Here is a 12,604-nt window from a genome sequence, read left to right as displayed (position 1 = left end):
GGACACACCTCTGCTGATATCAACTAACTCTTCTGTGGACACAACATGGTTCTGTTCCAACACGGATTTTATCTGTGGACACAGATACCTGTTTGTGCTATTCAGTAACCCAAGCTCATTTGCATGCAGATCCATGCACAGTACATGGAAACTACACCGTTTTAGGCCCTGCCTGGTTAGCAACAACAGCAGTCTTGCATTGTACATACTCCACACAGGGTCCTATAATGCATTAGTGTTACATATTCACAAATTCTGGTTTTTACAATCTTTTTATATATTTTTTTCTATAATGGCATGTTTGTGCACTGCGGGGCACCACACAAATATATCCAGGGTATTAAAAAAAATAAATAAAATTATTTTACATTATTTTCCCCACTGTTTTGGACACACACTAGTTACTTTTGCACATATCTGTGTCATCTATATGATGTCTGCCACTGTAACTACACTTTTACCACTCCTGGTGTCATTTTTACAACCTGCACATGGAATTTTTCTGAGTACATTACGGACACAAACACAGGGTCTGCAGGACTGCCTATCTGCTTGCTGGAATGCACCACCACCCTCATTTGCATGCATGGACACTTCCATGTTCTCACACTCGTGTACACTTGTCAGCTCCGTTTACTGGATCGCACACATGCTTACTTTCCTGTAAGCAGTGTGCCACTATGTCTACATGGAAAGTAAGTCCATGTAGGCTTTATTAAATTCCCCCTAATATCTGAATGCATTTTTGAAGTACAGCTAGAAATATGTTTTAATTCTATGTGTACAGCAGTTTTAATGCCATTACGTTTTTTTTATTCTGTAACATACCGAAAATGCTGCAAATGAATTTGTTTCACTGACAAACATTTCACATGTAAAACTTTTTTAACAGACTTGCTCTGGTTGATCTGTTGCTTGGAGAGACAGAGGCAGTAACTGCAGGGCTCACTGATTATGGAAACTGCTTGTATGTAAAGAGTAAAGATACAGAAGAAAAATTCTTGGAGTTTGCAGATGAGCTGTGATGTCCAGGGATCCACTATTGCCAGGATCTCACTGAACTCTGATCTGGGAACTAATGCTGGTAGGCTGGTAGTGGTTTGATCTCTCTGCCAAATGTTGCAGCACATGAGAATTTGCCAGAATTGCTGACATGTAGCAGCCCTATTGCTAGCTCTTCAGATCATTGCATCTTGATGATGTTTCACTGATTCCTCTGACTGAAAACACATGGGAATATGTCTTGCTACAACCTTCTATTACTTTTTTCTGCTCTCTTTATTATTTCTGGTGATTTGAAGCTATTTTTTCCTCAGTATTCTACAAGTTTCAGCAAACCTAAAGTTTATCTTCTCATCAGAATGACTAGTAAAACTGGAGAGGAGATGGAATCTGAAGTTACAAAGAGCAAACCTTTCATCACAACCCCAGGGAAAGAAACTAATATTCAAAAAGTGTAATAGTTCAGAAACAGAAGAGAGAAAATTATATGCCCTAGTTCAGTGTCTACCTGATAACAATTTTCCTCTCAGAACCAAATAAAGTATTACAGTCCTCATAATTAGCTGTGGAGAATGCTGACAATTCAGTAGCATTCATGCTTCTTGGGCTGAATTAGTCTTTAGGACTGTGCAATCTCAACGAGGATTCCAACCTGTGAAGACAGAAGTTCTAATGCAACATCCAAAATTCATTTAGAGTCCAAAGAAATTGCAGCTATGAAAGAAAACGAATAGACTTAGCAGTAAGAAGTAGACATAATAACATTCTCCTCCGAGATTTGCCTGAACATAATGACACTACCACCTTAATTTATGTTATTCAGGAAATTTTCTTCCAACTTACTGAGAAACCAAAATAAAAAAAAATCTGAGATAATAGAAAGCACAGAGCACTTCACAATGTCTGTTACTGACTATCTTATGCTACTTTACATAAAATTGTTAAACTTTCAAGATTCTGTTAAAGTCATTAAAACTGTCAAGAATAAACTAGACTTTACCTGGCAAAACCGTTAGATGACATTCACTGCAAACAGTTCTAAGGACTATAAATTAACAGGAACGCATATTTTATCCTTTTTGCCCATTTCAAATTAAAACAATAATTTATATATTTTTTCAGATCAGATGCTCAACAAAGATTTTCCTGAAAAAGTTACTAAATACAAAATAACTGATTACAAAAAAGCAAAGTTATTTTTGCCAATGTTTTTGCATTCAAACATGACTGAAGATGTTTATATAAACATTTGCCTATTCGGCTCTTAAATCCTTCTAGTCTTTCTCTTGTGCTAAACTATTTGCTAGTTTTAGTTTGGTGAGTTTATAATGTTGTTAGTCAAATTATTAACATTTCTAGAAGGCATGGTTTCCATTAGTGCATGCTATAAGTAGTTCAACAATTTTAATTAATCTATCTTTAACTTCATCAGTGCTACTATAAAATTTATAGACATCTTTTTTTTTATATATTTATCTTACCTAAGTCAACAAACTTCTAGGCAGGACCGGCCTTATGCATAGGCAAACTAGGCGATCACCTAGGGGTCCTTGATTCCAGGGGCACTTTTCCCCTATTTATTTATTCATTTTTTATAGTGGTGGCTCTTTGCTTTAAAAATAAATAAATAAAGTATTTCAAAAAGAAAAAAATAAGAAAATGTGCCTGTGCGGCACTCCACTTACATGTAAATTACATTGAATTTAAACATTACCATGTCATGGGAGTACAAACCTTGCAGCATTAAAATGTAGGTGCAAAAGCATGCCTGAAGGAAGCTTCATATATATATATATATATATATATATATATATATATATATATATATATATATATATGTGTGTGTGTGTGTGTGTATGTATATATCAATGAAATAAAAATCAGGGACATTCTGCAGAATTATGGACATATTTCTAGGACTGGCGTGGTGAGTTAGTGTTACTACTATTTTAAAATAAGATTGGCAGTGATCAACCAAATAATTTTGAACAACATTTTTGGCTTTGCGTGGACAAGTGAGATGAGAGGACTGTCATGGTGATGAAGACTTGGGCAAGCATACATCATGTGCACTATGGCATGTATATAGACTGCAAGGGTGATAAAAACAGATGGAAATAAAACACTGAAAATACGTTTTCTGGTATTTCTTTTTTAAATTAGTCCTCTTCTTCCCAGTCAAGAATACTGTCCATTCCTAGTTTCTACTATTCAGACTGATAAACTCTTAAAGCAAAATAATGGGCTGGAGGCATTCACCTGGACTTGTAGTTAAAGGTCAGTACTAGATTTGAAATTCACTGCTTCAAGGCAAATTCCAAACATTACCTCTCAGGTTCATAGGTTCATAGGTTCAAAGGTTCATACTAGGCATTTACAAGCCTAGCCCATTGTTGTGGCTTACGCCACCCCCCTTTAGTATGGGGAACTATATTGCTACTTGAACAAGCAAATCAATTTAGGTTAAAAAAAAGGAAAACAACAGCTTGACTGTATTGTACCATTCTTGTTCCCTTTCAGTACTGCTGCACCTCTCATCTGTCTGCATTTGCCATAAAATCCAGAATTTAATGTTAAAATTGTAAGCTGCCTCATAGTTTCATATGGATCCTTTAAATCTTGATTTTATTTGTATGTTCTCCCCTTGCATTATCAGTCCATGAACATGGCCCAATCGCATCAACAACAAGAGGCTGAACTGATCACAAGGGCAGATGCAAAGGGAAGTAAGAAACATTCATTCAGTGAAATGAAGCTGGTGTATTTTGGCAACCCTATGGGTGTTCTAGCGATTGCATGGGAGTGTTGACTGCAGAGAGGCTAGTTCTTCCTGTAACATACTCACCACCTTGTCTAAACAATAAATTAATGAATCTATGAAGTTGCAGTCAGCAAGCAGACAAAGTGATGTTGAAGAAAGATATCGCATAGCCATTTAATTTAAAATGAAAACATTTTAAAATGCAGGATCTGTTGCAAAAAATTTGCCTTCCAGTAGATTTTACTTGCACATTAATGAGTTTGTGAGAGTGTGGCTTGCCGTTTACAGAAACATTAGCCAATGTTACTGCAAACAGCAAGTTGCAGTCTCAGAAACTCATTAATGCTAAAATAAAATCTGCTGTATTGCAAACAGCAAACCACACTCTCAGAAACTCATTACTGTGCCAATAAAATCTGCTGCAATGGAGGTAGCTTACATACTTCTAAGTTGGGAACTGCTGATTGAGGGCTCAGTGTCTGTTATTCTAAAAGTGTATTAGTTCTGGTTTAAGCACTTGGGCTTCAGGCCAGTTATTTTGCATTAAGAGCGTTTGTGGTCTGCACTCTTGTGGGAGGAGAGGCTGGACTCTGCCCTTCTGAGCTGGGAATTTCTGGTTAAAGGCTTATAGTGCCTGCATATTTGAACTGCTTCTTACTGAAATTGGTACACCTTGTTTGCTGTAGCATAGACTAGATCCAGGCCTGCTGAATCTAGCTTTGTTTGTATAACATGAGCACTAATCCAGGCATTCTTTAAAGTATTCAATTGTATTTATTACTGCTTGGTAGCAACTTGATTAAAGTGTAGCTATCATTCTAAGTCTTTTGGATTAAGCACTTGGGCTTCAGACCAGTTGTTTTACATTAGGAAGGTTTGTGGCCTGCACTGTGGTGGCAGGACAGGTAGCTTACATCCTTCTAAGTTGGGAACTGCTGATTGAGGGCTCAGTGTCTGTTATTCTAAAAGTGTATTAGTTCTGTTTTAAGCACTTGGGCTTCAGGCCAGTTATTTTACATTAAGAAGGTTTGTGGTCTGCACTCTTGTGGGGGGAGAGGCTGGACTCTGCCCTTCTGAGCTGGGAATTTCTGGTTAAAGGCTTATAGTGCCTGCATATTTGAACTGTTTCTTACTGAAATTGGTACACCTTATTTGCTGTAGCATAGACTAGATCCAGGCCTGCTGAATCTAGCTTTGTCTGTATGCTTGTTTGTTTGCTTGTTATTTCCCTGAAATGCTAATTCCACCTAAAACGCAGCTTTTCAGCGCTTCTGTGGATCCCTAGTGATATCTGCATTGCTTACTGTACTTATTTCCTTGTTTCACTTGAAAAAAAGTTACTGTTTGTCATTTTTGCATTTAAGTTACCTGTAACACAGTTGCAGGCTACACACTCAAGTGCTAGCCTCCTCTGTGTATTTAAAGTAATTTAAGCACTGCATTTCTGTTTCTAAAAAAAAAATAAAATAAAAAAACACAAAAAAATTCCTTGTTTTCCCGCCTTTCTGAACTAGTCTAGTCCAGTTTTCAGGCTTTGCTGAATCCAGGACTGAGGTAAAGGTTCCTGTGTTGCCCATATCATACTTGGATAGTTAGGTGAGAGAGAGAACTTGTTCACTGTGAGAGAGAGAACTCTGAGCAGCCTATCTGTCCCTGTAGGAGTGGTCCCAGCCCAGCAACTTGTAGCTCATTGGCCATTTTGGGCTAATTTCTATCCTTTTTAATCTCCCTGGTATAAAAACCGCTTAGTGCAATTTTACGCTTGTATACAGCTCAGCAAGCTCCTCGTGGTGCCCTGCAGAGTCCTACAAGTGGCCGAGAGACAAAAGAGAGACTTTGGACTTGATTAAGTATAGTTTTTGCTTGTTGTTTCCCTGAAACACTAATTTCGCCTAAAGCACGGCTTTTCAGTGCTTCTGTAGATCCCTAGTGATATCTGCATTGCTTACTGTACTTATTTCTTTGTTGCACTTAAAAAAAAGTTGCTGTTTGTCGTTTTTACATTTAAGTTACCTGTAACACAGTCGCAGGCTACACACTCAAGTGCACTAGCCTCCTCTGTGTATTTAAAGTAATTTAAGCTCTGCATTTCTGTTTCTGAAAAAAAAAACACTAAAAAATTCCTTGTTTTCCTGCCTTTCTGAACTAGTCTAGTCCAGTTTTTAGGCTTTGCTGATCCAGGACTGTGGTAAAGGTTCCTTTGTTGCCCATATCATACTTGGATAATTAGGTGGCTTCCTTGTTCACTGTGAGAGAGGGAACTCTGAGCAGCCTATCTGTCCATGTAGGAGTGGTCCCAGCCCAGCAACTTGTAGCTCATTGGCCATTTTGAGCTAATTTCTATCCCTTTTGATCTCCCTGGTATAAAAACTGCATACCGCGGTTTTGCGCACCGCGCAGAGCTGTTTAGCTGCGGTTAAACTATTCCAGGCTCCACGATGTCTGCACTTCAGTTTTTCCCTTGAAACTTAAAACACTTCAACCCAGCACTAGAAATAGGGCAATTTAAGACCTGCACTTACTAAAACTCACTAAAACTAGCACTAGCTTACAGCTTGCACTTCAGCCCTATACTTCAGAAGTATAAGGCTCTTTACTCATCCAATCAGCAATACAGTCCCAACCATCTATTCAGGCATGTTCAAGGGACAGCTTCAGGTGTGCTGTCTGGTCCAGCTGGTGAATCTGGGCATCCTGAGGCAATGTTAGAATTGCCTCATGTACAAAGACAACCCCCTCCTCCTCCCAACCAACACAAACATATGTGAGAGATGCAGCTACACAGCCAAACTGGAGGCTAAGCTCTCTCAACCCACGACTGGATCAACCAGTCACAAGGAGAAGGGCAACACTAGCACCACATTACCAGACTCACATAGACCAGCCATAGCTGCACCAGAAAACAACTCTCAGAAATGCTTAAAAACATACTTGGAGGCTCTAAATAAGAACCTGCCTAAACAACAGAGACCTCCTAAGCATACGCCCAAGCAACCCCCACCCCACAAAAGAAACCAGGTAACACATACGTCAAAATGTCAGTGTGCCAAGCAAAAACAGCCCCTAAGGCTAAATAACACACCTAACACACTAGTAATTGGTGATTCTATCATCAGGTACACAGACGTCCCACTCACTAGACTGAACAAGGAGGTCACCCTAAGCTGCCTGTTGGGTGCCAGAATCTGCCAGATAACACATGCACTCAGGTCTCTCCACAACAAGTACAAATATGACTCTGTCATTGTACATGTTGGTGTAAATGACCTGAGATGTACCTCCCTGGACTACATGAAAAGAGACATGGAGGAGGTCTCTGACCATGTAGCCCAGGCTGGTATGACTCTGACTCTGAGTAGCATCCTGCCCTCACCCAAAATGATGCCAGCATACGAAGATAAAATGATCAGTTTCAACAATTGGTTAAACTACTGGTGTCATTCAAAAGGGATCCAGTATTTGTCAGCCTGGGACGACATACTTGACAAGCCACGTTGCTTCGCCAGAGACGGCTTGCACTTGTCACCCATGGGATTTCGAATACTGGCCAAGTCTCTTGCCGCCCCAATACTGCCTTTTTTAGGCAAGGCTCAAAAGACAAACACATCCATAAACAACAATAATAAACAAAAACTGAGGGTAATGCCAGAAGTCTAAATCTCAAAATGCACGCAATCAAGGCTCTACTTAGTATGGAAGAAATCGACGTATGTGCAGTGACAGAAACCTGGTTCAAGGCTCCATAGAGCACCCCAGCACTACCAGGCTATAACTCCTACCATACCTTTAGGTCCCAAAACCAGGACCGGAACACAAATGGAGGGGGTGTGTCCATATTCGTCAAGAACACCCACACCTCCAGGTTAGTAGCACAGTACGTGGAATCTGAGACCATTCAAATGCAATTGACAGTGGGTAAATTGACTGTTCAATTTATAGCTTGCTACAGAACTCCCACCTTGTCTCAGGACCCTTACGCAGCATTCCTGAGAACATTAGAAAGTATGAAGATTCTACCCAACACTATGCTACTGGGTGACTTCAACTATCCAAGCAATGACTGGGAAAACTACTCAAGCTCAAACGCCCTAGCCCAATGCTTCTTTGAGTTTATAAACTCAAACGCCCTTGAACAGCTGGTCACCACTCCCACAAGAGGTGACAACATACTGGACCTGGTCATCACCAACATGGGGAACCTATGTTCCACACCTGAGGTAAACTCATCATTGGTAAGATCAGATCACAAACTAATCACACTGGACATCCACATCCTGACCCCCCCCAGTCAAGGAAATCAAGGTAAAAAACTTCTCTAAAGCCAACTTCACACTTCTCAAGACCGAGGTGGGAAGTTTCAAAGCTTCCAATCAAATGGAAAAGGATGACCCATCGGCAGAATCCTTTACAAGTGCATTCTATGAACACCTTCAAGAATTCATGGACCGAGCCATCCCAAGTAAAACCAAGACCAACTCCTCAAAAAAGAGGAAGCCAGTCTGGTGGACCCCGGCCATAAATAAACTTTACAACAGAAGGAGGAAACTTCTGCAAGATAGAACAAAATCCCAAAATAAGAAGGCATCTCTGATTAACATCAGTAAAAAACTGCACTCCCTCTTTAAATCATCCAAGGCCAACTTCGAAAGAAAAATAGCCAATGACTCTAAGGATAACCACAAGGCCTTCTTTAACTATGTCAAGAGTCTAGGGACAAACTCTCAGATATGCTCCAAGCTAGTGCATAATGGCCATAAATACACTGAACAAATCGACATTGCCAACATCCTGGCTGACAAGTTCAGTGCAAACTTCACCCCCCCTCTCCACCAAAAGGGCTAGCACCCATCCCAGAAGAATGTGGTGCTTCAGATATCTCAGACACACAAGTAAAGACAGCCCTTGCAAAGGCCAAAAACACAATATCAATGGGACCAGATGCTATCCCAGGTTGTGTCTTACACAAGCTTCAAAATGAACTAACCCCCCATCTCAAATCACTATTCAAACTCAGCCTCTCTACTGGCTATGTACCCAAAGAATGGCGTACAGCAACAGGTGTACCACTCCACAAAGGTGATGCCACAACTGACCCTGGGAACTATCGCCCTATAAGCTTGACTAGCTTGGTCTGCAAAGCCATGGAATGCATTATCATGGAGCTCATTAACAGGGACATTGGGAGCCTCCAGACACTGGACCCCACCCAGTTTGGCTTTGTCAAAGGCAGATCTTGCCTCCTGAACTTGGTCGACTTCTTTGAAACAGTCACCAAGGCCATAGATGAAGGGAAGGTGGTCCACACAGCATATCTGGACCTCACTAAGGTGTTCAACACCATCCCGCACTCAGGAATCATAGACAAACTCACCAGCTTAAATATCAACCCCCATGTCATGAGATGGGTTGCCAATTGGCTCTCAGACAGAACCCACATGGTAAGAATGGCAGGCGCCATGTCTGACTCTAAACCAGTCACAAGCGGAGTGCCACAGGGCTCAGTCCTGGGACCCCTCCTGTTCGGTATATATTTCTCTGAAGTACAGGCAAAGGCAGAGGGACTGTGGCTAACCAAGTTCACAGATGTCTGTAAATTGGGTGCAATAATCAACTCTCCAGCTGACACAGACATCCTGCAAAAGGGTCTCACAGAGACAAACACCTGGTGTCAAAGTCACAGCCTCAAGCTAAATGCCAAAAAATGCATAGTAATCCCAGTTGGGAAAAACAAAGTACCTACAAACTACCACATAGATGGGAATCCACTAAGTACAGAAGAAGTTGTTAGGGACCTGGGTACCCAAGTAGATAGCATGCTCTCCTTTGATAACCACATAGCCAAAATGGTCAGGAAATCCTTCTATGTGGCACACCTGATCACAAAGGGTTTCTCATCCAGATCCAAGGAGGTGATTGTGCCCCTTTACTCCTCACTCACTAGGCCCATAATAGAGTACAATGCCCCATTTGGGATGTACCTCACTGGACACCTGCAACAACTAGAAAGACCACAGAAGTACCTCACTAAGAGGATTAAGGGCCTTAAACAATTACTCTATGAAGCACGACTAAAAAAGCTCCAGCTCTTCTCAGTCGCTTACCCTCTGATCAGAGGTGACCTATGCCTGACCTATAGGGCCATGTCAAACCCTGAACTAATGGACATGCTTCGCCTCAAAAAAAACGAGATCCCTCAGAACCACTCATTCTAGCGACTTGAACCTATGTACAACAATAAACAGGACATGCTGGAGGGATAGATTCCTGTCCCAGTAACTCCCCTCACTCTGGAATAGAATCCCAATCCATATTCGACAGAGCTCCTCTCTGAGCCTTTTCAAGAGAAATCTTGATGAGTGGATGGGTAATCGTAAGTTCTGCCCTGGGATCACTTCAGGAGCCCTGTTGACAGAGGCCCAGGTTACTAATCTAATGGGGAGGCGACAGCCATCACTCTGTGGCTAGGCTTATAAATGCCCATGGGCAGATAGCCTAGTACTTACCTATGAACCTATGAAGATGTAGGCAGAACATAGATGATAACTCTTTGCAGATAACCCTTGTGTATCCATAGTACCCAAAATTGTAGTCAAAGTGACAGTTATTTCTGGTCAGACTTTCTTCAGACTAAAATGATAAAGTGTTTGCAGTTTTATTAGTTTTACAATTAGCAAAATAAAATAAAATTCTAATGTTGGTAGTTATTAAGTCAATCCCAGTCCTCCCCAATGTCCAGATGCAAAAAAGAGAAGGTAATTAACTAAATAAATAAACACAAAAGACTATGCATTTATCTCTTCAAAACACAGACGTTGTTTCCTATTTTTATTTCTTCTGTTTCTATCCCATATATGGGAAAAATGCAAAATGCAGCAGTTACAGTATAAGGGATTTCCTTCAGCTGGATATGTAAAGCATTCAAATTTAGACACTAAAGTGTCCAGACAATATATTGTGCAAAATATGCAGTATGTCTGAATATAATGTCAGTTTTAAACCAAGCTTTGTCCCTGAATCTTGCACTAAGAGGTTTAGAGCTATGAAAAAGAGAGAAGATAAACTAACATGGCCATATTATTACTGTTTTTTTCATAATTATGTGTTTGAAGTACACATAATCAACAAAGTGGTTATAACTGAGGAATGTCAGAAATGCTGTCTGTGGATGAAGACACTTCAATCGTCCACTCATTTTACAACAATTCATTTGGCTTTGAAGGAATAGTTTGCAGGGTGCCTGCGGATGTAAATGACGGTCATTATTGTCATTTGCTTAAGTTAATTATTAATCTGACTTTGCAGACTAATGTATATTTATGTAAAGCAATTTGGAATGCTTTTACTATGATTATTTTTATCATTATTAGATATCTGAGGTCAACATGGTCAAAAAAAGTATCAGTAATTAATGGGTGTAGGGGTTGTCTGTGAATATAAGCAACCATACTGTATTGTAGTTACTGAAATCAGTTTTAAACCCATCACTATTATGACTTATACATTGTGTGTGTGTGTGTGTGTGTGTGTGTGTGTGTGTGTGTGTGTGTGTGTGTGTGTGTGTGTGTGTGTGTGCATCTGCAAGTGAAAGATTAATGTACATTGTGCATATGTGAAAAAAGTAAACAAGTCATTATCTTTTAAAGATAAAGTATAAAATGTATCACAGAATGTCCAGATTTTCTAGAAGCTTAGCAGCCCCACACCATGTGCTGTATAACTGGAATTTAAAACAAATTTAGTAGAAGACTCTGCTAAGGACCACAACTAGTATAAAAGCAACCCTGCTGTATCTTATGTGGAGGAGGAGCTAGGGATATTGTGGTTATTATTTATCCTTCCTCACAATTAAACTTCAGAAGTGTGCACAGACTATTGCTATAGTTTTTGTGGAGGTTCAGACATTCAGGCATTATTTGTTTAATTTCAAAATTAGACTTCAGAGGTGTGTGCAGAAGGTCGTTATAGCTTATGTGGGGGGCTGAGGATGGTGTGGTCTTTATTTCTTTAACTTTTCTCACAGTCAAACCTCAGAGATGTGCACCGAAGGTCACATGGCTGGGATTATTCAGACATATGGTTTATTTATGATTTATATGTACTTGCAAGTGTTTGTCTTCCCTGTTTCTTGGAAACTAATATTTGTTATCATTGAACATTAAGGATTGGATGCAACTTTTTTTCTTCCTTGAAAGAAATAAGTAAAAAGGGGTGTGCGTAGCACTTCAGGACTTTAGAGTACAGTTTGAAGAAAAAAAACTGAATATAATTGAATATTTTTACAGTATTGCTGGCAGTGATCAATCAGATATTTTTGGCAATATTTCTGGCTTTGTGATTTGTGTGGACAGCTGAGGTGAGACAAGTGTTACTATTCTACAGGGATGCTGCCAGTGATCATCTAGATATTTGGGTAATATTTCTCTGGCTTTGTGATTTATGTGAGTACCTTGGATATTAAATACTTTAATGTGTGCTAACTTGTTTATGTGGACTGTGGAGGGAAAATAATACTGCATAACCATCAAACATAGCTCTCAACAAATCAGATACAAATCTAGAAATAATCAGGGACACATTTAAAAAATTAATACTATTAGCTTAAGACAGTGATAGAATAGGAAAATGTGAATTAATATACCTTTTTGAAGTAAAAGAAGTCTATAACTCAAATTATTCTCTTTATTAAGTGCAGTTCACCACCTTTTTTTCCAAAAGTCATGATTTTTAAGAGGAACTAAAAGGGAAAGAGCTAAAATTTGAGTCAAAATTACAGACATTTCAGATGTATGCCATCAGATATCATGTTGTAACTGCTGGGTGGGGGTTAGGTGAATGAAAATA

This window comes from Protopterus annectens, chromosome 5.part0 (genome assembly GCF_019279795.1).
Source record: "Protopterus annectens isolate FY-2018-M chromosome 5.part0, PAN1.0, whole genome shotgun sequence".
Lineage (NCBI taxonomy): Eukaryota > Metazoa > Chordata > Ceratodontiformes > Protopteridae > Protopterus > Protopterus annectens.
Note: the sequence above shows the minus strand (reverse complement) of the source record.